At 36.1% G+C, this 24,899-nt stretch overlaps 1 protein-coding gene and 1 long non-coding RNA gene across 31 annotated transcripts in view; both read left to right on the top strand.

Annotated features, from left to right (window-relative positions):
* Positions 1-24,899, top strand: part of RNF180 (ring finger protein 180) — a 276,935-nt gene that overhangs the window by 171,363 nt on the left and 80,673 nt on the right. The window lies entirely within an intron of this gene.
* On the top strand, positions 1,735-15,493 carry LOC111769728 (uncharacterized). Its single transcript, XR_002802530.2, has 3 exons — positions 1,735-1,813; positions 14,613-14,653; positions 15,255-15,493. It is a non-coding gene; the product is annotated as an uncharacterized lncRNA (long non-coding RNA).

The raw sequence follows: 24,899 nt of genomic DNA, 5'->3' as shown, positions 1-24,899 counted from the left end.
AAGAGCTTAAGGTGTGACCACAAGATAACTGACATATTTTTTGTTCATCTTGTTCCATTAGCATATCAGCTAATAGGCTTATAGATACTTTCAGTTGACTTCTTTAAATGTAATTCATGGTCTTTGATCCCTGCTAGAGCAAAACAATATTGAGCAATAAAATACTTAATTAGAAGAAATCAGATATTTCATGTGCTTGGTCTTCTACAGCTGTGTATTTATCTAAAGCAATGAATTAGTGACTGTAGAAAATAAACAAAAACTACTACTTCTTATTGTGATAAATCATTCATGGAAAAACATCACAAAGGTATACGAGTACATGCTGTTTGTATTTTCTGCTGTTTTAACTATACTGAACCCTCCTTTTAGTGCTGAACATTTGATATAATAAATGTATATGTGCTTTTGAGTATTAATTGCAATTAGTACACATCATTTTTGTTTTATTTATATTTCTTTGTGTTTTGTGACCAAAGTATAAAAAGTAATTACATCATCTCACTGGTTACTACTGTTATTCATTAATTTAATAAACATTTCAGTGCTCACTATGTGCGAGGCCTTGCGCAAAGGAACATAACATAACGATGAGAAAAGACAGACATGGTCTTTGTCTTTGTGGAAGTTATAATTTAGTGGAGGAGACAGATAAATCAATGTAAAATTACATTGTGATAAGTTCTAGGAAGAAGAGATTCAAAGTGCTATGAGAATTGTATAACGCTGAGTGAAAAACTACATTTTTACAACTGGATGTTTAGGGACTGCGTGGCGGATTTTTCTTTGCTTTTCAAAAGCTACCCAATGGGAATATATCACAAAAAAATTTAGGAATATTGAAAAGGACTTTATGCATCCCCATAGAAAAAGTACAGTAGAGAATTAGTAATATGTCCATAAATTAATGACAATGCAGTATAAGATTTGATTTCATTTTCCATTGATTGCAGCATTTAAAATGCCCTGTGTACTAAAACAGCGTTTCTCAGCCTTGTCACTATTGACATTTCAGACTGGATAATTTTGTTGGGGGCTACCTGTGTATTACAGGATGTTTAGCAGCATTCCTCGCCCATACACACTAGATGCACAGACATTAGTAGCACTCCTACATTCCCGGTCATCCTGTCATGACAATAAAAAATGATTCCAGACATTGCCCTGTGTGCTCTTGGGGCAAAATTACCCCAGTGAAGACCCACTGGCCTAGAATATTTCGTATCCATTATGAAGGACAGAAAACAATGCAGGTTTGCAAGATATTCACAATGGGAAAATATGTATACCATGATCTTATTTTTGTAAAAACTCTTGTGTATACAACACCAAAAACAAAATTCAAATAACATAAAATATTAACAATGGTTATCTTGGTTATCAAGATAAAGTGTGATTAGAGGTTTTATTTCCTTTGTGGGGTTTTTATTTTGCATTTATTACCTTTTTAATCAGAACAGTAATGTACTCTGTATAATATTCGGCTATTTAAATAGAAGATGCAAGGTCTTAGTCTGCTCAGGCTGCTATAACAAAAATACCATAGATAGGTAGATTAAGCAAACATTTGTTTTTAAGAGTTCTGGAGGCTGGGAAGTCTAAGATCAAGGCGGCGACAGATTCTGTGTCTGGTGAGAGCCTTCTTCCTGTTCATAGAAGGCCGTCTGCTCATTGCGTCATAATGTGGTGGAAGGGGCAAGGGAGTTCTCTGGGGCCTCTTTTATAGAGATACTAATTCCATTCTTGAGGGTTCCACCCTCACAGCTTAAGTACCTCCCAAAGGCCCCACCTCCAAATACCATCACATTGAGAGGTTAGTATTTCAACATATGAATTTTGGGGGGACACAAATGTTGAGTCCATAACATACAATAATTTCCACAGAGGGGGCAGAGTTTTAAAATTTAATTTAGGATATTATACACAGCCTCATGCTTAAAAGGCTGAAGTAAATGTTATGTGTGTGAACAGGATTTTTATTGCTGTCTGTGAAACTAAAATAAAGCATATGCCTAATATTTTCTTTTTTTGTGTAGCTAGCATCTAAGGAACATAATATCCCCTAAACTTGAAGCACTATTTTGGAGAACTGGTTGTTCTACTTTCTGCCTGTAATAGTTATCAGAAAAGCTTGCGTATTCCCAGAGGGGAGGTTAAAACCAGGACACCACACAGTGGCACAAGAGAGTGAATGAAATGAGACTTCCCTTAGTCACATGTTACTGACTAGCCTAAAGAGGTGTACTGTTTCTCAAGTTATTTCTGTTCTTCTTAGAACTTTTGTTTTATTTTTTTTAAAATAATAAACTATTAGTTGGCAATCTAGAGCTACAATTCCCAGGGGTTTTTTTCCCCCCTTACTGTGACACAAATGAAGGAAAATTTCACACACATTCTCAGGAATATCTCCAGTTTTACACATAGTTCCCAACTCCCCAGCTATAACCCTTTCTCTTTTCCCCCAATCAAGAAAGAAAATCAGAAAGCAAATAGATTTATAGTGTAGAGATAATAAAATAGAATAGGTTAGAAACAGGGAATTTAAAACAATTATTTTCAAACATTTTTAACTTATTAAACATGTATTATTAGAATAGCACATTCATTCAACAGCTATTAATTGAGTGGCTGCTACAAAGCAGGCAATGTATTAGGCACAGAGCTTACAGTCTAATGGGAGTGGCACACATTAATCAAGTTGTCATAAACAAATATGTAAAACTCAAACTATGATAAATGATGTGAAGAAGTACATGTTTCTATGAGAGCATGTAACTAGGGGACCTATTTTAGAATAAGGAGTCAGAGAAGGCTTTCCTGAAAAGTGTCTTTTTAGCCAAGATCTAATAAGTGATTAGGTGTTAACTAGGTTAATAGGTATGAGGGACCAACATTCCAGATAAATAAACCAATGTGTACCAAGATGTGTATTCTGAAGGAGAATGGTACATTTAAGGAAGTAAAAGGACAGAAGAGAGCTCAGAGGGCAATCATAGGTGGTGAAAGAGGAAGTTGGTGAGGCTGAGTGGGGTAGGAGGGCCCATGGTATAGGTGTTGGTTCTTTAGCCTAAGAGCAATAGGAAGGCATTGGATGTTTTTAAACCATAGAGTGGCATAATAAGAATGGCAGTTTGAAAAAAATTATTTTTGCCAAGTCTGCAGAAGTTGTTAGATGCAAGAAAGGATGTAAGGACCAGTTAGTAGTTTATTGAAGTACTCCAGGTAAAGAGAGAGTGGTATTTTTAAAGATAGAAAGATAGGAATAGATTTAAGAGAAATTTGAGGATTGGAATAAACAGAATTTACTGACACACTGGGAAGAAATATCAAGGATAACACCTAGCTTGTGGGGCTGAATGGATTCAGTAGACTAATGAAAATTAGAAGTGGCTTGGTTCTGGAGAGAAGATTGTGAGTTCGGTTTGAGGCATATTAAATTGAGGTACCTTTAAGACATCATAATGGAAATATCAAATAGACACTTAGATGTATAGTTTTAGAGCTCAAAAGAGGTACGAGAGCTGGAGTTATAAACCTGAAAGTCATCTACATACAGGTGTTAGCAGGAGCTTCAGGTCCTTTGCCTAGGGAAATTGTATAGATTCAGAAGAAAAAAGGAGAAGGCAGCTTAAGACTAAGCATTAAGGAACTTCACCTTTAGGAAAGGGAAAAGGAAGATGCACTTGAGGAACAAACAGGAAGGTAAGCAAAAAGAGTGTTGTATCATAAAAATCAAGAGAAGTGAAGAATAGTTTAAGACATTTTAAAGTGTGTAAGAGAAGGGAATGATCAACAGTGTCAAATGCAACCAAGAGATCAAGAAAGATGAAAACTGAAAAATAACTATTGGGTCTAGTAACAACAGGAACTGGGTTGAAGAATATTTGCAAAAGTAAAAAAATTTAGAAACTAAGTAGAGACAGTTCTTTTGAGCTGTTTGGCTGTGACAGGAAGGAGAGACAGGGAGGGGCTAGTTGGAACAAGATGCAAGATTAAGGGAATTCTTTGTGTATGTGTGTCTAAATGCAAGAAGCCATTAGAGAAAGAGAAGTTGTAGAATCAGAAGAATTTGAAAGGAATGGTGAATGGCAAGGTTTTACAAGAGTCATATCAGAGAGCCAGTTAGTGACTTAATAAGTTAGCCAGAAAAGACATTAGACTTATGTCCACAGATTTGACACTGGAGTTAGGAACTGCCAATCTAGAAAGGTATAATACAATTTAGTTAGTAGTGAAATAGAGTATTATTTGAAAAAGATTTTTAGAGAAGCCTTGATTTTAGTGCTGAATAAGATGATTTTCTAAAATTCCCTACTGCCCTATTCCATGCTTGGAAAGATTCAAGGAAATCCCTACCTTATCTCTCTAAGATAAGCTGAGGATCTTAAAGTTGAATTGTTCCATATTTCTTTTAGCAATGTTTTTCAGTTTACTAATTCCGTCTTCTTTAGCCTTTTTCATATTTACAGTCTCCATTTGGGTTCTTTTTCAAATTCACTTTTTGTTTTATTATATTTTATTACATCCTGTTCTCACCTTATTTACTATATTTCTATTTTAAAATCTCTTTTAACACACTTAAAGTTTCTTTTATATTTCTCAGTTATATTTAGTTCTTCAAAAATAAATTCTTCCATTCGTACATCTACTTATACTTTTTCATTGGCAGTTTGTTTTCTGGCATACCTTGAAATTTTTGACTGTGAGCTTATCTTCAATTGGAGTTATTTCTGTATAAATCTCAGGTGCCCTGAATTGTGGAAGAAACCCCTTGGGGCTGGTTTTGTTTTTGACTTTGCTGTCATCTTATGGCTTTCACTAGTACAGGACTTATTTTAATGTTATTTTCTCTATTCAGGGTTTACAAGCTTCTTAGGAAATGCTAATTCAGACCTTACACCCACAAATAGTACAGGTAGGAGTATTGGTATCCTTTGCTGACTCTTTAAGGTCCAGGGTAGCTGGCTTCTACCATAGTCCTCAGAACAAATAGCCTTTCTAGATTGCTGCTATACACAGAGAAGAGTTTTGACTCCCAACCTCTACATAGATATATATTATGTTTTTGAGAATTTTTCTTTTTTTTGGCTGAGGAAGATTTACCCTGAGCTAACATCTATTGTCAAACTTCCTCTTTTTGCTTGAGGAAGATTTGCCCTGAGCTAACATCTGTGCCAGTCTTGCTCTATTTTGTATGTGGGTCACCACCACAGCATGGTGACCACTGAGTGATGTAGGTCTGCACCTGGGGAACTGAACCCAGGTCACCGAAGTGGAACACGCCAAACTTCACCACTAGGCTATGGGACCAGCCCCATGTTTTTGAGAATTTTCTCTAGCATTTTAATTTAATTAGTAGTAGAAGGACGTTTACTGCATTGACTTGGTTCCCCATATTGACCGAAAGTCTTTTTTGGTGATATAAAAAACTTTTCCAGTTGTTTCTTAATATATATTTTTGATGACTAATATGGAAGCTAGCATATGTTAGAAATCCAAAACTGTAAAATTTGAAATATGTATTTATGCAAATTTGAAGTCCTATTCTGAGACTAGAAATACAGATTCTTATGCCACAACAATGACATTTATAAAAATTCACATTTCTTGTAAGAGTCAGACATGAAAAGAATTCTGTAACATGTATGTCTATATGTTTAAAGTAACTTCCATATGCTGTTTTTTAATCACTGCTTTTTCTGATAACCTTAATGTCTAAACTTTTTTCATGACACAACATGTTCTTTGTGTTAGGCATAAGAAAAATGCAATGGAATAAGATTTAGAGAAAGGTAGGCATATTTCCAGTTTATGAGAAGAGGTGAAATGATCTAATAAAAAGACAGGAGAGGGATTTGTTTTAGGAATTTGTTTTAGGAATGAATTATAGTCCACGAAGTCAGATATTCAGAAAATGTAATTTTCATTATTTTTAACTAAAAGTTATTTGTATATAGTAAGTACATAAGGGATATTTGTTGAATGAATTGAATGAATGAATGAGTGAGTAAAGTTAATTTCTATTTTGAGCCTTCTTTCTTTTGGAGGCTAGGAACTAAATCTTAATCAGTATAGGACTTTCTCCTCTTCTTTCCCCCTAAGTCTGTGTCATAAGTTTCTAGGGAGTGTCAGCATGTTGGCAAGTGGGATGGATATGTGGCCTGAATGATACCTACTGAACTATCTTCCTAATCATTTTACTTTCTTCCTTGTGTTGACTAAAAGACATGTATTGTCCACTCAGTGCCAAATCCTTGCCATCCTCTGCTGCTCCCTTACCATGCGAATCATAAGAGAATTCTGAGACCTTGTTCCTCCTTAAACTATACTCTGGAGATTGGAGGTTGTGGGCTTCCCTGCTATCAAAACCTCAAACCTGATGGAATTTTCTCTTCTGTCCATTATCCTCCCACCAATGTAGACTGAGGCGAATATGTTGCAGAGTACCTTTTCAGAGCTCCACCTGATTCTTCCTCTAATCCCACAGAATCTTTAGTATGTGTTGAGCATATGGGGATGGGGAAAGGAAGAGCAGGAAAAAGATCTTCCAAAATCTATCATTTATGCTCAGAATCCTAGGCTTTTGAAAATCAAATGCCAAAAGTTTAATAATTTAATTTCTTTGTTATCTATATACTGCTATGTCATCTATTTCATGAGGCAGTAAAACATGATCTGTTTCTGCCTGAATGGAGAAGAAGGTCGTAGATAACAAGAACTAGGAACAAAAAACCGCATTGATTAATATATACATGTTTTTCTGCTACAAAAATACAAAGAAAATAAAGGAGAAAGGAATAAAACAGGAAAAGAATCCCAAGAGGTTTAGTAAAGAAGAGAGAAGACTTCTTTATTCTCTAAAGTAATGTGTGACATACGGTGACTCAAGGGTAGCAGGATTTAGTGGATCTGGAACTGATTGACAGGTGTAAGGATTGTTGCTGGAGGCTGAAAAATTGCTTTTGTATAGAGCTGTGTGCTCTCTCAGTGGTAGCCCAATGAGACTTCTCACCTGCCTGGAAGTCAGAAACTAAGATCTTTGACTTCTTTTTAAAAATCTTCAAAAGAAATAGGGGAATGCAAAGTAAAAATGTGAACCAAGAGAGATGATTGTTTTTAAGGCTTACAAGGAAAAAAATCAAAATTATCATTATAAAACCAATGTTTCCTCCTCCACTCAAATAAAAATTAGCTGCTGCTGATTTTGCTGTCAAAATGTCTTAAATTCCCAACGCAAGCTCTCTGGTTCAGGCCCTTGGTTCCTCATGCCTTAATTACTGCCTCTATTTGCCACTTACCACTCATATTCTTGAAAATATCTCCTCTTCACATCTTTCTTCTTTTTTAAAGAATTAGTTCACAGGTCTTCCTGGCTTGATATGCTCACTGCAGAATCCCTAGTGCCATGTGTATCTCTGCTATGGACTGAATTGTGGCCCTCCCTCCCCCCGAAATTCATATGTTGAAACCCTAACCCCCAAATGTAACTGTATTTGGAGATAGGGTTTTGGGAGGTAATTAAGGTTAAATGAAGTCATAAGGGTGGGATCCTGATCCGATAGAACTGGTGACCTTATAAGACAAGGAAGAGAAAGAGATCTCTTTCCACACACACAGAGGAAAGGCCATATGAGCACACAGCGAGAAGGTGGCAATCTGCAAGTCAGGAAGAGAGCCCTCGCCAGAATCCAGCCATGCTGGCACCCTAATTTTGGATTCCCATCCTCTAGATCTGTGAGAAATAAATGTCTGCTGTTTAAGCCACCCAGTCTATGGTATTTTGTTATTGCAGCCAGAGGAGACTAAGAAAATCCCCAAGGCCTAAAATAGTGCTTATCTCACTCAATAAATATTTCTTGATTTTGGTGGAAATTAGCAGTGCTATATTACCTTCAAGAAGATGATAAGACTTCTCAGGCTGGCAAGTAATGGCCTATACTGTAGGTTTTGCTGACCGTACAGTCTTTGTCACAATTACTTAGTTCTGCCGCAGTAACAAAAAGCAGCCACGCACAATATACAGGTAAATGAGCATGGCTGTGTTCCACTGAAATTTTATTATAAAAACAGGCAGCAGGCTGTTTTTGCCCCATAGCCTATAGTTTGCCATTCGTGACCAATAGCAGCTGACCCACCTTAGCTCTCCAAGTAGTATTTTCTTCTCCTTATTGGAAAAGCTCTTATTCACTCAGACTAACAGGTGCCTTATCCACACACTCCATGATTTCCCCATGTTGTCCCCTTGTCTCAAAGTTCTTCTCCACTTCTCTACTTGATTCCAATTTCTATTCTGCCCTCCAGGTCCAGGAATTAGGAAAAAAGTAAAACATAGTCCATGCCCACAGCGTCTTATTAATGTAACAGAGGGTGACATATGTAGACAACATAGGTAATGTGGAAGGTGTAAGAAGAATAGTAGGGCCATAAAGGAGGAGGTGGGACATTTTCCAGAGGGTAGAGTAGTGAAAGGAAAGTGATCAGGCCTCAGAGAGGAAATGATAAAATGCAGGATAAAACAGTACAAGAAATGAGACAGGAGAGACTGGGAGGAGGAGCAAGTCTACAGAGAGAAGGGAAAGGGAAGGCAAGCAACAAAGAAAAGAGAAAAGCTGAAATATAAAAAGCAGCTATGAGATCATCCTATTTATATAAAATATGTGTGTATCTAGATTAAAAAAATAAGAGGAAAAGATAGATCAATATCTACTAATTTATGGAGATATTCATGGTATGTTGGTAAGTGAAAAAGATGGCGGAAGAATGTTTATCTGCACATGTGCTTTTATATTTTCTATGAGCCAAGAGAAGGTATAAAAGGATTCACCAATACTGCCTCAGGGATGGTTGCATCTGGAAGGTAGAGAGCAGGCAAGTGGAAGGGAGATGGTCGTTGTCATTTTAGCTGTAAATAACAGAAACTTGACTGACAGGAGCTTGACAAGCTGGTGTTTATTTTTCTCATATAGTAAGTCTAGAGATAGTAGTTTCTGCAATCCAAGGATGGAGACTGTAATTTTGTCTCCACTTTCCTTCTGTTCTCATGCATGTTGCCACATGTTGCGAGATGGCTGACACAGATCCAAATATCAGGATCATTCTGTTCAAGGAAAGGAAAGGGATAGTGTCAGCTATTTCTGCTCTTTTCATCAGGAAATCCAAAGGTTTCCCAGAAAGTTTCAGCATATTTTCCTTATGGCTCATTGGCCCAAGTTGGACCAACTCTAGCTTTAAGAAACCCTAGGTAAACAACTATTTAGGCTTTCTGGGTTCTATAACAGAGAACTGTTCTTAGAAAGGAAAATAGGGCTGAGAAAAGTATTGGGTTATCCAACCAATAGAGACCACCATGGTTTGCTTTGCCTTTAAAAGTTTCATTTGTTGCCATAAGCATGTTTTACTATTTTAATTAGATAATAAAGCTCCAAATTCAGACTTTGGACCAGCTAGTCAGCTGGCCTCTGAGCCTAAAAGTGTCATATTTCTGAGCATGATAGTATCATGTGAAAAAAGGAAAAGAGAAGATGGTAGCAGGGCCTACATTTTTAACATAGTGACATCAACCACCAGTTTGGTTAGTTTCCTGTAAACTGATTTACCTATTTGTAATTTCTTTACCTGAGGCTAGATGGAGGATTCTCTGGACTGAAAAAGAGGGTGAAAATTTCCCTTCCCTCTAAAAGATACAGACAGTGGTATATTCCAGATTCCACTTAGAAAGATCTGTCTGGCAGCAGTATAGAACATGAACTGTAGGGATCGTGAAAGAAGAGGAGACTCTAAATCCACATAAGAGATTATGAGCACTGAACTGAGGCAGTAATAATGGGAAGACAGAAGGGGAGTGAAATATAGAGCTGTTACACAATGGAATCTGTATGAATTGATCGCTGGTGTAATGTGAAAAGTGAAGATAAAGGAAATATCTGAAATGATTGCTAAATTTATTTATTGCTAAATTTATTTCTTGGGTGAATAACAATTGGATTGTGGTAACAATCACTAAGATTTTGGATGAGGAGTAGGTTAAGGGAAAAGTTAACTTACTTTTGAACATGCTGTGTTTTCCTATGCCTGGGTGGCAAATCCACAGAGGGATGGATATCTAATAGAATAATGGATATCCATAGATCTATGGATTTGGGGTTCAGGAGAGTGATCTAGGCTAAAGACAAAGATTATTGAGTCATCAGCATAAAAGGTAGTGGCTAAAACTATAGGGATTAAAGATATGATTGCTTAAGGAGAATGTGTACTGTTAGAAAAGAAAAGGTCCAAGGCTGGGCACTACAGAATACCAACATTTAGTGGGTAGCCAAAGGAAGAAAAACTAGAAAAGGAAACAGGGTTAGAAATTCAAAGGAGACTTCATTCAAGTGGCATTCTTATAAATGACAATTTTAAGAGAAAGAATTGGCTGACGATGTTAAATGCTGCAGAATTGTTGAGTGCAATGAGAACTAAAAATAGTCTATTGTTGGTGGCAGTTGGGTCATAGATGACTTTTGGCTAGAGTACTTTTATTTTAAGTGGGTAGTGGGAAAGAATAGACAGAAATAATATTCTTTTCTTTCCAGGAACTTGACTCTGAAGGGAAGGAGAGAAGTAATTGTAGATGATGGAAATGTAGCATCCAAGGAGAGGTTTTTCTGTTGTTTTTGTTAGAAGAGATTTGTATACATGTATCTCCTTTAGGGAAAAACATGTCAAGAGACTGGATAATCTTAATTTATTTTGTTTTATTTTTTTATTGAGGTATAATTGACATAATATTATATTAGTTTCCGGTGTATGACATTATGATTTGGTATTGGTGTATATTGTGAAATGATAACCACAATAAGTCTGATTAATATCTGTTACCACACATAGTTAACAAATTTTTTTTTTCTTGTGATGAGGACTTTTAAGATTTGCTCTCTTGGCAATGTTCAAATATGCAATACAGTATTATTAACTGTAGTCCCCATACTGTACATTATATCCCCATGACTTAATTGTTTTATAACTGGAATTTGGTACCTTTTAACCTCCTTCACCCATTTCTCCCACCCCCCACCGCCCCATCCCCTGCCTCTGGCTTCCAGCAATCTGTTCTCTGTATCTGTGAGCTTGGTTTCTTGTTGTTGTTGTTGTTTAAATTCCACATGTAAGTGAGATCATATGATACTTTTCTCTAACTGACTTATTTCACTTGGTATAATGTCCTCTATGTCCATCCATGTTGTTGTAAATGGCAAGATTTCATTCTGTTTTATGGCTGAATAGTTTTCCTTTGTGTCTGTGTGTGTGCGTATTACATCTTCGTTATCCATTCATCCATTGATGGACACTTAAGTTGTTTTTGTATCTTGGCTATTGCAAATAATGCTACAAAGAACATGGGGTACATATATCTTTTTGAATTAATGTTTTTGTTTTCTTCAGATAAATACCCAGAAGTGGAATTGCTGGATTATATGGTAGTTCTATTTTTAATTTTTTGAGGAACCCCCATGCTGTTTTCTATAGTGATTGCACCAATTTACATTCTCACCAATAGTGCACAAGGGTTCCCTTTTCTCCGGGTCATTTCCAACACTCATTATTTCATGTCTTTTTTATAATAGCCATTCTAACAGGTGTGAAGTGGTATTTCATTGTGGTTTTGATTTGCCTTTCCCTAATGATTAGTGCTATTGAGCATCTTTCCATGTACCTGTTGGCCATCTGTACGTCTTCTCTGGGAAGCTGTCTAGTCAGATCTTGTGCCCATTTTTTAATTGGATTGATTTTTTCTGTTGAGTTGAATGAATTCCTTATGTATTTTTGATATTAGCCCCTTATCAGATATATGATTTTCAAATTTTTTCTCTCATTCAGTACATTGCCTTTTCATTTTGTTGATGATTTCCTTTGCTGTGCAGAAGCTTTTTAATTTGATATATTAAATTTTTAAAAGATTTAAAGGTATGTTTATACATAGGAAATAACACTAAGGTAATATATATATAAATATATATACATTTAAATATATAAATATATTTTATATATATTTATATATTACATATTTATATTATATAGCATACTATATATTTAATATTTATTTGTATAAATATATATTTCAATGTATTTAATATAATAATATATATTTAAATAGTATTAATGCTTATTCTGTCGAATGGGTGGCTTTCATTTTTACTTTGTATATTTCTATATTTTTAATTGTTCCACAGTAAATATTTATTGAGACTCTAAACATATTTGAGACTGTTTAGTGTTACTCCTACTACATTCTGTTGGTGAGTTAATGAAGAGTTGACTGGGTCCTTCTATTTCCAGTATCTCACCTAAAATATAGCCTGTCTTCTAGTGACAAGTAATTTATCTTCCATAGCTTATTCATTCAGCCAATATTTATTTGGTTCCTACTGGATATCGGGCACAGTTCTTGGCACCTGGGGTTACATCATTGAGTATAACAGACAAAGATTCTTGCCCTCATGGGTCTTACATTCTAGCAGAGAGGTCAAACAATAAACATAGTAAGTAAATAAAATTATGTGTGTATTAGAAGTTAATAAATGTCATGGAGAAATTTAGAGCAAAGTAGGAGTGTCAGAAGGTGGGAGAAGCAGCTTGTTGTATTAAATAGGGATGGTTAAGGTAGATCTTACTGAGAATGTAAGAATTGATCAGAGACTTGAGGGAAGTGAGAAACTATCTACAAAAAGCATTCTAGAGAGAGAGAACGGTAAATGTAAAGGTCATTAGGTAAGAGTTTGGATCTAAGGTACGAGTGGCACCAGTAAGGAGGTCAGTGTGGCTGGAGCCTGGTAAGAGGTAGATAGTAGTAGGAGATGAGGTCAGAGAAGTAAGGGTGGCTGAGAAAGATCATGTAGGATCTAAAGGCCATTGTAAACACTTTAGTTTTTACTCTGAGTGGTTTTGTGAGCCTAGTAAATTTGAGCAGTCTTGTGACATGATGTGACATTTTAAAATGATCCCTCTAGTTTCTGTGTTAAGAGTAGACTATGTGGGAATATGGAGGGAGAAAAGAGAGAATGTGGTTCCCAGATAGAAGCAGGGAGACCTGTTAGGAAGCTATTGCAGCAATATAGGCAAAAGGTGATTGTGCCTTGGACCAAGATGATGAATGTGGATTATATGAATAATATAGATAAAACTGATAGAGAAAGAAATTTGTGATTGAAAACACAGTATTGAATTTCATGGATGCAGTATAGAGAAGTGGTTCAGAGTTTGGGCTTTGAAGTCAAGCAGAGCTGTGACTTAAATAAGTTATTGTGACCTTAACTTTACTCAATCACTCTGAGCCTCAATTTCTTAATCTATACACTGGGTATTGTTTTAGTTTGCTTGGGCCACTATAACCAAATATCAGATTGAGTGGTTTAAACAACAAACCTTTACTTCTCATAGTTTTGGCAGCTAGGAAGTCTGAGATCAAGGTGCCAGCAGATTTGGTTCCTGGTGATGTCCTACTTCCTTGCTGGTAGACAGCTGCCTTCTTGCTGTGTGCTCACATGGTGTGTTCATGGAGGAAAAGAGACAGAGAGAGATCTCAGTCTTCCTCTTCTTAAAAGGGCACTAATCCCATCATAAGGGTCGCACCCTCATGACCTCATCTAAATATAATTACCTCCTAAAGATTCCTGCTTCCAAATACATTCAGGGTTAGGGCTTCAACATGAATTTTGGGGGACACAAACATTCAGCCCATAACAGGGAAGATAATGGTTGTTATGAGAATTAAACTTAATATTATATATAAAAGCACTTAATACTATGCCTACTCCCCATATTAAGTACTAAATAAATGTTATCATTGCATAGTAGCTGTTTATTCTTTTGACTTAGAGGCAACTTTGCCATATTTCCTGAATTTTTAAGACACCATTGATTGACAGTCAATTTAATCAGTAAAGCCTTTGGGGAGAGGTGGGAAGATTTTCAAATGAAAGACATCTATCTAGTTAATATTACATACCAATTTCAGAAATGTTCAAATGCCAGGAGAAACCGAATCACAAAGATATATGTAGTCACTTTTTTGCTTTGGAATCCTATTTGGTGTAAATATACACAATGTAGATGATTGAGTGCCCCACCTTTGCCCAGCTCAGCCTCACATTGCATGTCACCCAGTCTTCCCTAAGCTTGTTAACTTAAGAGGTGCCAGAGGATGGGTCAGAAATTATCTTGCTACCAAGTATAGCCTCTGCCTTCTGTTGAGCTGGCTCAGCCTGTGACCTTCCTGATTTCCACTCATGTTTCAGCTTGGACTGGAGCTCTTATTCACTTCACTGGTGCCTTAATAACTTTGTAGCCATCTTTTCTGTCTTCCTTCTGGGTGTTAGACCCTTTTACCTTGCCCCAACCCTGTCTAGAGGCTTACATCAAACACATGGAATCCCTGAAATGCCATGACTGTCATCACTGCCATGGAACCTTTGCTGCCAGTCTCTACTTTTCATATCTAGCCGTTGAATATTGACACCAGCCTAGATTAATTTAAAGTCATTACGTCTCCTGGATACTGTGATTTGGATAAGTAGCCACCCTCCTTAGAGGATGTTCAACCATTGAGACCTTTCCCCACTTGCTCTTTCCAGGTGAGTCAAGGATTATACACCGCCTCCCAGTCAGCCCCCAGGTGAGAAAAGAAAGTGTGCTTAAGCATTGTTTTCATGAATAATATCCATGATCTTTGGTTCAAACATTTTATTTTTCAAACAATTTAATTTGAACAGCATAAAAAGGGAGAGCCAGCTTATGGAACAGGTGGATAGTGAACTAGTCTACTTTTATCCAGAGGTCATAAAGTAAGTTCAGTGTTTAGTAACAGTGTTATTGCCATGATAATGACTTACATAGAGCCATTTTAATTTTACTTAATGGCTTTTTTTTTCTTTAGAAATTAGACATTCGGAAAGATTAGATACAAGGAATTGTGGGAATTTTCATGACGTAATAACCTATTCGTGTAATTTCTACTTCCCACAAAATAAAATACAAGTCTTCTATTTTTAAAAGGGGAGTCTGATTAAAAAATGATTATAAGATTTTTATTACATTGCAATGATTCATGTAAAGTCTTTCCAAGACTACTTTCTACTAAAAGGAGATAACGTCTTTTCACCTGTATAGTTAGAGATGGAAATAATGGGAGCAGTAAGCACATTATTCATTCTGTATTCTCGTTAATTAGAGAAATGTTTTACATCTGCATAAAATAGAATGATTGATATTTCCAGATAATAAGAAGCCTGATTACAGACATCACAAGACAAGTGCACATGCAGAAACCAAGATGGAAATGCCCAAGAAAAATAACCACTCATATTTATAAAATCTTAAAAATGTTAAAGTATATGTGAAAATGCTCTTAGCTACTATGTGTCTTTAAAATGTTGAACTGGCTATATACACATAATTTCATGTGAAAAAAGAATCAGAGACACTAATAGACCATTAAATAAAATATCAGAACTCAGATGTTGCTTATGTTACTTAGTTCTTATCCGACATTTCACAAATGAAGACAGTTGGTGAAGTAACTTAACACTGGGTCACAGTTGTTAGTGGAAAGATTATTAGGAAATTTTCTAATCCTGAAAATTTTCTACAATGACATGCAGCCTCAAAAATATGATATTTAATAATATAGTGCCATTTAGATTAGCAAGTATGTATTTAGGAAAAAAATTTATTTGACATCCTAGTACCCAGAACTGTGGAGAAACTTGAAGGTCCCAGGCTGAAGCTGGAGAGCCACTGTTCTGTGACTTGAGCTACACAAAGACATGAGTTGCAAAAAAAAGCACGTGGTAACCAGAAAAATCGAAGATTAAATTCCTATGATTGATAAACTAGCAGACTATAAAAGTCTAAACCTTTAATTCCAATACACCAACCATAAAGAAAAAGCAGTATTATCATTGTATGAGAGAAAGATAAAGGGAAACAGACAGGGCCGACCCCGTGGCCGAGTGGTTAAGTTGCACACTCCGCTGCGGCAGCCCAGGGTTCGGATCCCGGGCGCAGACATGGCACCGCTCGTCAGGCCACGTTGAGGTGGCGTCCCACATCCCACAACTAGAAGGACGTGCTACTAAGATATACAACTGTGTACAGGGGAGGTTTGGGGAGATAAAGCAGAAAAAAAAAAAAAAAGATTGGCAACAGTTGTTAGCCCAGGTGCCAATCTTTGGGGAACAAAAAAAGGGAAACAGACGTAGAATGGTAGAAAAATGAGAAGCCAGAAGCGGCAGTATGGGAACTGAAAAATTAAGGATCAAATCACTCCTGAATTACTGAGTTGACTCTATTAATCAATTTTGAGGCAAATTAAATCTTTCAAACAATCAGAGTTCTGAGAATGCCCATCTTTTCCGTTTAAGCTGTATTTGGCTCACTCATTCAGTAAACATCCAACTCCTACTATGTGCAAAGCTGCAAAGCGCTCTATTCTAAGGGCTTATACTGATATGGAAGTAAGAAAGATGTGGCTCTTTCTCAGTTAACAGCCTAGTAAAAGGGCTAACTATGTATACGAGAAGCTGAATATGAATTTCACAAATGGTAAAGAGCCACATGGCTTCGGCAGGAGGAAAAGTGGTGGCAAGGAAGGTTACAGAGGCTTGAAAACATAGGACCTATTCCTTGCCAAGCAAATCACCTGTGGGAAAATAGTAAAGGAGGCAAGTGAAGAGAGAAGTTAGGGCAAGAAAATAGAAAGCCCTAAATACTAACCTAAAAATTATTTTTATATTGCTAAATCTAATAATTGAAAAATCAGGTTATCAGAGTCAAATAAAGTGAGGAAAATGCAGTACAAATATAAGATAGTTATTATTAGTGGTTTTACTAAATTCCTCTACCCTTAGGGAGTAATTCTTAGAATGAGGTCATTTCCAGTCAGGTTCCAGAATATCTAGCTGACCTGCCATGCCCGAGGATTCTGTGCAGTTTCTGGGATAGCCAAGAGCGTGTATGTTGTCTGCTAAATATGCCTGCTTCTCAGTGCCAGCAATTAATTTAATGGAATAACATAACAAAGAAATTAATACCTTGGAAAATACAGACCCGAATTTAAGAATAATGTGGTTTAATCTTCCTGGAAAAATTTGGAGATCTCACAGTGTCGGAGTACTTCAGGAGAACTACTGGGCATACAGGTAGATATACAGGGCAACTGTTTTACCCTCATCGTCATGCCGGGTACAGCATGATTCTATATCCTGTTTGTTCAGATATTCTGAGATTATTCCCAAGTGTTTGTGGGAGAGGGGAAAATTCACCCCTTTTCTCTCTTGGTTCTTATGGCTGTTAAAATGACATAAGACAGATTAACAGGAGAAGAACCAGTTTATTACATATGTACAGGAACCCCACGTACATAAGAGGTTCGAAGACGGAAAGGTAAAGTGAAGTGTATATGCCATCTTGAGCCAAGGAATGGGATAGGGGCCTGGGGCTTCAGAGGGGAAGAAGTTAATCCACAGGATGATAAGAGAAGCAGTTGTTCAGTAGTAGATGTTTGCCCTGCCATACAGATAGGCCATAAAAATTTATTTCTGGTAATAAATTAGGGCAAGGCCCTCAATTTAAATTCTTTAATTGAGAGGTAAAAGTTTCTCTTAAGCCTGTAGGGTCCTGATTGCCTTTAGCTCGAAATAGTCCACATGCCAAAGTGGCACATCTTGGGGAAGGTTTTTCTGAACCCCTTCATGTTGTTTTGTTTGTTTGCTTTAATTTTAAATTATGATTTAAATAAATATCAGTTAATATCATAGTGATCTACCAGAAGAAGAAGCTGTTTACCAATGAATCAAAATAAAGGTCATCAACTACACTGAGGGAAAAAAGTGAAAGTATTACATTTACCTATACTGGATATACTTCCTCTCAGGGAAACAAATTTGTAATCAGAGAGTTTCCAGGATGAAAGGAAGTGCTAAATCTGGAATATCAATGAATATAACAAGATGGAGAAAATAAAGTACAAGATGGAGAAGAGAGAGTTGTAGTGGGTAAAGTTTGTTGTATGCTTTGACAGCCATTGATAACTTCTCAGAAAACTATTGACAGTTTGGTGTTTTATTTCCCCCCATGAATAAGCATTGTATATATAATTTACTTACGCCTACAGACTTTTTACTCACATTCATAGTAGTTTGAAAGGGCAGAAAAGGACATGACTGAAACTCTTTTTACAACCTATTAAAACATAGCTCCTGCTTTTTCTTTATTTCTGAAGAGAATATTATTTTTGAGTTAATCATTTTAATCAGCCACTACATTTCAGGAACCTTACCCATTAAGCAAATAAGAAAGTAACTATAGTTAAGTTGTATAGTAATTTCTAGAAACCATATGAAATTGAACTTTATATATTATATTTAAATTTATTGGACTGATATTTACATTAAAAAGCTACTTACCAGCCAAACTATTGAGTGCATGAAATATGATTTCTAAATTGTAATACAAAAGTTTCTTTGTTGATACAGACTTTTCTGTGCAGATAAAGCCTATGCTAAGCTGTTGGCCTATCTTCTTTGCTCTAATCATACCATCCTTTTATAGTGAAATCTCCGGCTGTTTTGATTGCTGGAAGTGGGAATTTACTCAGAAAAGCTAAAATAAGTAAAAAGCAAACAAGCTTTTGTTAGAGGAGTTCTTGTCCTCAGCACTATTGAACAAAAATGGGGTGTGTGTGTGTGTGTGTGTGTGTGTATTGCCTACCATAAAAAGTTCATAATAACATGCTATATTGGTATAACAATTTTAGATCACCAAACCTTTTCACATATTACATATGATGTTATAACACCCGTGAGTATACTGAGAAGTAGATTAGGAAAAAAACTATTACTTATTTACATACAGGAAAGATGAAGCTTAAATGGATCAAGTGGTTTGCCCATTGTTTTCTAACCCAAGTGATAAAGAGTTGGGGAGGCCAGGTACTGCTTTCATTTAGGATCTTCTGAGAAGGACTCTGAGGTAATATTTGAGCTGAGGTCTAAAGCAGTGAGAAAAGAACCAACCGTTCACAGAGACAAGGGAGAGCAGTTGAGGCAGAAGATACAGCAAGCACAAAGTTATGTGGAATAGTTAAAAAGAAAAGGAAAGTACTCTAGCTAATAATTGGAGTTGATGTAAGCAAACCAGAGTATACTAATCCACAATTGCAGTATTATACAGCCATTAAATCTATTGTTTATTGGGAGATTTAATATTATGGGAAAATTCTTAATATACCATAGTAAATGAGAATGTAGAATCATAATTTTAACTACTGTATAATTATAACTTTAAAATTAAAAGAAAAATATGAAAGAAAGTGTATAAAAATATTAGCAGTGTTTTATTTAGGAAGTGGGGTCATGGGTGATTTATTTGGTGATCTACTTATCATTATTTTCCACATTTTCTGCACTTTATTTCTCAACTTCATTTCAAAGAAAGTACTCACACATCTTTCAACGGAAACATCATTATCCTGAATATTGAAATTCGGTTAAATATTGGTGTGTATTGAATATTTTTTCTGAAAAGTGAGTACATTGGAGAGGAAGTTAAATTATAATATTGCTACTAAAGAGTTATCCAGTACATCCTTTTAAAAAACTTTTGATATTATGCATATCTGTATACATTTTATAACAAATACTTTTAAAAAAAAGATTGTAGCTATGTACACATGATTATGTACCTACATACTTCAAAACCACCTGCAAGTATTAAGTAGAAAGAGTTCAAAAGATTGTGGATCTCTCTTCTAACCACCTGCAGTTTTGGGGTTCTTTCGTTTGTTTGTTTTTAACCAGTGACATTTTTAAGTTCTATGTTTCAAACAAAATGTAAAAATAGTTTGGGATACAAATTGCCACATACTAATTGAATTTGAATCTGTTTATACCTTAATGTAATTTTTAAATTTTCTATAGCAAGCATGTATTACTTTTATTTTTTCTGTTTTTAAATGATTGATATAGCACTGCATTACTACATTTTTCCATTTAAAAAAATCAGAACATTATAAAAAAAATTTTTAAAAAGCTAAAGACCTTTTAACCATTACTTTCAATCTAGATCATTTCCCACTGCCCATAGAAGGAATCAGCGTTAGTGTTACCAAACCAGGTTCGTTTTTGCCTGCTGCCCAGGAAGCCAAACACCAGGATGATGAAATTGCAGCAGAGAGAGGGTTTAATCACAACACAGCCATATGAGGAAATGAGAGCAAGAGTCTTAAGTTTGCTTCCCCAAAAATAGGGACTCAGAGATATTTATGGGATAGGGAGCAAGGTGGTCTGAAATGTGGAGAGAGGTGATTGGAGGTGAGGAGGAGTGAGGTAATTGATGATCTACGCAAGCGTAGTCAAACTTCATGCCTTTTCATAGGACCCATGTTCACAAAATGGTGGCGTTAACAAGATGTGAGGGTGGAGTTTTTAGCTTCTTGATGTCAAAGGGTCGCCTATCGGACATCTGCGCTGGCCCAGTTGATCAGTTGGTGGTCTCAACTGGCCTGAAGTGGACAAGGGGTTCTAATTCCTGAAAAACAGGTCACACACCCATTACCATGGTGACCCAGGCTGGAGGGAGATGTTATCTATAGGAGTCCAGTGGGCGTCAGAGAGCATATTGCCTAAGCAGCACAGTTAACAATGGGTGGGTTAAACAGCTAAAAGCTATAATCAGTAATTGCAAAAAGGAAAAAAAACTTTAGATCCTAGCTACTTAATCATCAATGGCTAACTCTCTGCCGGTTTCATTAGGACATTATTATATATACCCGGGGCCTTTTAAAGAAAAAAAAATGTATATCCATAGAAATGTATATATTCCTAGAAAAAATAAAGCATTGTTCTGCCTGTGTTATTTTTGTAAAAGTGGTATTATACTGTCTTAAGTTGTGCCACCGTAGTTTGTTCCTGTTGAATCATATGCAATTGCATGAATATCCCAGATTTTCTGTTTGTATTTTTCTTTGGTTAAGAATTTCATATACAATGAAATGCACAAATCTTAGATGTTCATTCACTGAGTTTTAGCAAATGCACACATCTGTGTGATCCAATCCCCACCCAGATATCAAACATTACCATCACTCCAGAAAGTTTCCTTATTCCCCTTCCAAGACAATTTTTGTCGTATCTCCCAGAGACAATCACTATTCTGATTTTTTATTAGCAATAGATTAATTTCACTTGTTCTAGAATTTTACAGAAATAGAATTCTATGCCATGTACTCTTTTTTGTAAGGCTTCTTTCATTAAGCATTATGTTTTTGGGATTCACCCCTGATGTTTGGTATATAAGTAATTTATTTGTTTCTATTGCTGAATAGTATTCCATCTTGTGAATATGCTATAGTATGTTTATTTGTGCCTCCACAAATCCTCTTAGCTTCACTTGTCTCTAGGCCTTTAGTCACTTGTTCTGACCTAGCTACCATCTCAGAGAACAATTCAGCTTGCAGATTAATAGCAATCTCTCTTGAGGATTCAGGTAAATGTAACCTGGAAGTGAGGAGATGCTAATGCCCTATGGGGCACATGTTGGACCAATAGGAGATGGGCACCAGCAGGTAAATTCTTCTTCCTTCATCCCTTAATAGACTGTAGCTCATAGTACATGTAGTTGGAACATAATAGTTCATAAACCCTTTCCGATGATTGTGCTTGATAATTAAAGGCTTACTCAGAAATCCATCCCCTCATATTTGCTCTCCCTCTTTCCCTCCCTGACTCCCTTTTTCTCTCACTCCTGCACTTGCTAATAAAAGTAGTAGCATATAAACTTTTGCCTCAGTTCTGCATCCTGGAGAACCCTAGCTAATGCATCCTATACGTAGACAGTTAAGTTATTTTTAGTTAACCTGAAGTGTTTATCTAGGGTCTTGCTAGTGTGGCAAGTATGTTTTTCTCATTTACCAATCTGCTTACTCTCTAAGTTTAGTCATATTTACTAAGCATTTTCTATAGGCCAAGCACTCTTCTAAACAACAGGAATATAATGGGTAAATGTAATATTCGTGACTCCTGCTTGAGGGACAGGAATTATATAGAAATAGTATGAGAGCTATTGATTAGCCATTTCTAGTCACTTCTTCTTCTTCTTTTTTTTTTTTTTGAGGAAGATTGGCCCTGAGCTAACTACTGCCAATCCTCCTCTTTTTGCTGAGGAAAACTGGCCCTGAGCTAACATCCATGCCCATTTTCTCTATTTTATACGTGGGATGCCTACCACACCATGGCTTTTTGCCAAGCGGTGCCATGTCCACACCCGGGATCCGAACCAGCGAACCCCGGGCCGCCAAGAATCCAAACGTGTGAACTTAACTGCTGCGCTACCGGGCCAGCCCTCTAGTCACTTCTATTGCCTTGCTTTCACTGCTTTTCTCTGCCACTAGCAAAAATAAGAGTATTTTCAGAAACATGAATATTGGTGTATTTTTAATATAAAGTTTAGACTCAAAGACCTTTACTCCTAGTTTGACCACAGACTATTTCAGACTACTATGACATGGATGTGAAAATGGACGGTAGACATCCTGTAGAGAGGATCTGGGGATGGAGGGGGACTTAGGTTGACAGGAAGTACAGTTTCTTAAGTAGGGCTACTGACATCAAGGTGAGCCTCCTGCTATTTATCCCATATCATTTGTCCTACTGTTTTGTGGCTTAATGAAAAAAGTAGACAACAGGGAGTGGAAAACAGATTTAGTTAAAAATACAGTATGGTTGAATATGGCTAAGTAATGAATATATTCTAAAAGATGCTTAATTTAACATTAGTATTTTTAGGTAGTTGTATCTTACAAATTATGTTGATTTAAGGCTAAAATTCTATCCAGGTAGTAAATGAGAAGTTTTTAATCCAGTCAATGATCAAGCTTTTAAGGTGTCTGTGGATCCCCTGAAATTTTATGCAAAAAAGCATTATAGAAAATATGTCAGTTTTTCTTGGGAGAGGAGCCATAGCTTTCATGAGAATCTCAGAAGGACCAAGAAAATTAAAAAAGCAAGGAAAAGGATTAAGAATTAAAGAGTTAATCATGCTACTGCATGTGTAATTTCAGTGTTTTTGCAACTGGTGCTTTCCTGTCCCCGGTTCTTGGGGAAATGCATAGTTAGAGCTGCTGCCACCTTCCTCCCGAGACCTGTACTGCCTGCCTGGATAGCAGGAGGTACCACTGTCTGTATTCTCTTGAAATGGAGGTTCAGTTATGTATGGGAAAGGCCTTTCCACTATTTGTGGAACTCTCACACCCTACCTGTTTGGTTTTTCAGGAGAAAAGGGGTGACTTTCTAACTGTATCTTGTAAACTTATACAAAGGTAAACTATCTTTATACATGTTGGCAAAATACAGCCAGATGTTATGAAGATGGCGATATGTATATAAAAGAAATACATTAGAATTAGATTCTGGTCAATAAAAACTATTTAGAAATAATAGTTCAAGACTGAAACTGTTGAAAATAAAATAATAAACTTAAATCACTGTGCTTATTGGTCTCATCAGATGGTCCAGGCACTTATATACTATTCTTTTAATATTTTGTACATTGGTGAGATGGCTTGGTTTCTCCTCATAGGATTTTTTTAATGTAGAGAAACATTCTGGGAAGTTTTTCACAAAAGGCCTTGGTTTCTTATGTTTTTCAGTGCCTTATAGACAATGCCAAGGTTTGTGTGTCCAGTCTGTTCTCTCTATAGACCAATTATTTTATATTTGACTCTGTTCAGTTTTATTTCCAATTTCCTTAAATCCCTCCAAATTTGACTTGACCTTATATTTCTTAGGAGAGTTTCTTAAAATTACTTGAAAGCAGTAAGGAAAAAAAAGGAAAGAAAGAAAAGAACACCAGTTTTGAACCATAGCAGAGGAAAACAGACGTGACTTCAGAGTTGAGTTCATTATTCAATTTCTGAGGGACTTTGGGAGAAAGTTTACAAACTTGCTTACTTGAAATGAGAAAAAAATTAAAAAGCTATAAAAGAATATTTTGGCTTGTGATAATATGTATTTAGGCATGTTAAAACCATTATTATATAGAATATTTCCTTGTAAGCCTTATCCCTTTAAATAGTGAAATTTTTTTAAATTGAATATCATTCCCAAAATAGAATACATATTAATGCCTTCATATGCATTAGCATACATTAATTTTTCCTGGTAACTCAGGGTCATGATTTATTAAAATTGTCATCTGATGCCTATACACCAATGAACTTAATAGTTACTGGGTTATTATTGCACACATAGATGCGTAAACACACAAATTAAGCATTCATCTGGGTGTCTTTCTGTAATCCTTATTATTTAATTATATAAAATGTTTCAAAACAGCCCTTTGATTTTAAAATACCAAATGTTCTTGTTTATTGTTTGGCATTCTATTGAATTATAAAAAATTTTATTTAACTATCTAGATTGAGCCTCCAAGGCTGATGATTCTTAACCGGAGTTGTATGTGAGGATCATCTTTTAAAAGTACACTTTTCCAAGCCCTGGCTTAAAAGGTTTTGATTCAGTAGTCTGTTTTGGAAATTCGGGAACATTTATCTTAAGTGCCAAAGTAAATTTTCATGAGCAGTCAACCTTGGGGAGCCACTGATCTAAGGAAATGCATTGATCAGATATCTGTAGATTAACCCATTAGGGGCCAGTTCTTGAGCATTTAAATACTAGTGAAGGTGTCACAAATATTGGATTTTCCCATTTATTCCTAACCTCCCCACCATTGCACATATAGGGAAGAGACATTTTAAAAGGCTTCAGGTTCACTATGTTGAGGGTCATTTTATTCTCTTGCAAGCCTTCTCTCTATATATTACTAACTCTTTTCCTTACTGTATTACTGTATCTCCTGTTTACTAC

The sequence above is a fragment of the Equus caballus genome, chromosome 21 (genome assembly GCF_041296265.1).
Source record: "Equus caballus isolate H_3958 breed thoroughbred chromosome 21, TB-T2T, whole genome shotgun sequence".
Taxonomy (NCBI): Eukaryota; Metazoa; Chordata; class Mammalia; order Perissodactyla; family Equidae; genus Equus; species Equus caballus.
This window is presented reverse-complemented; position numbering and strand designations above follow the sequence as displayed.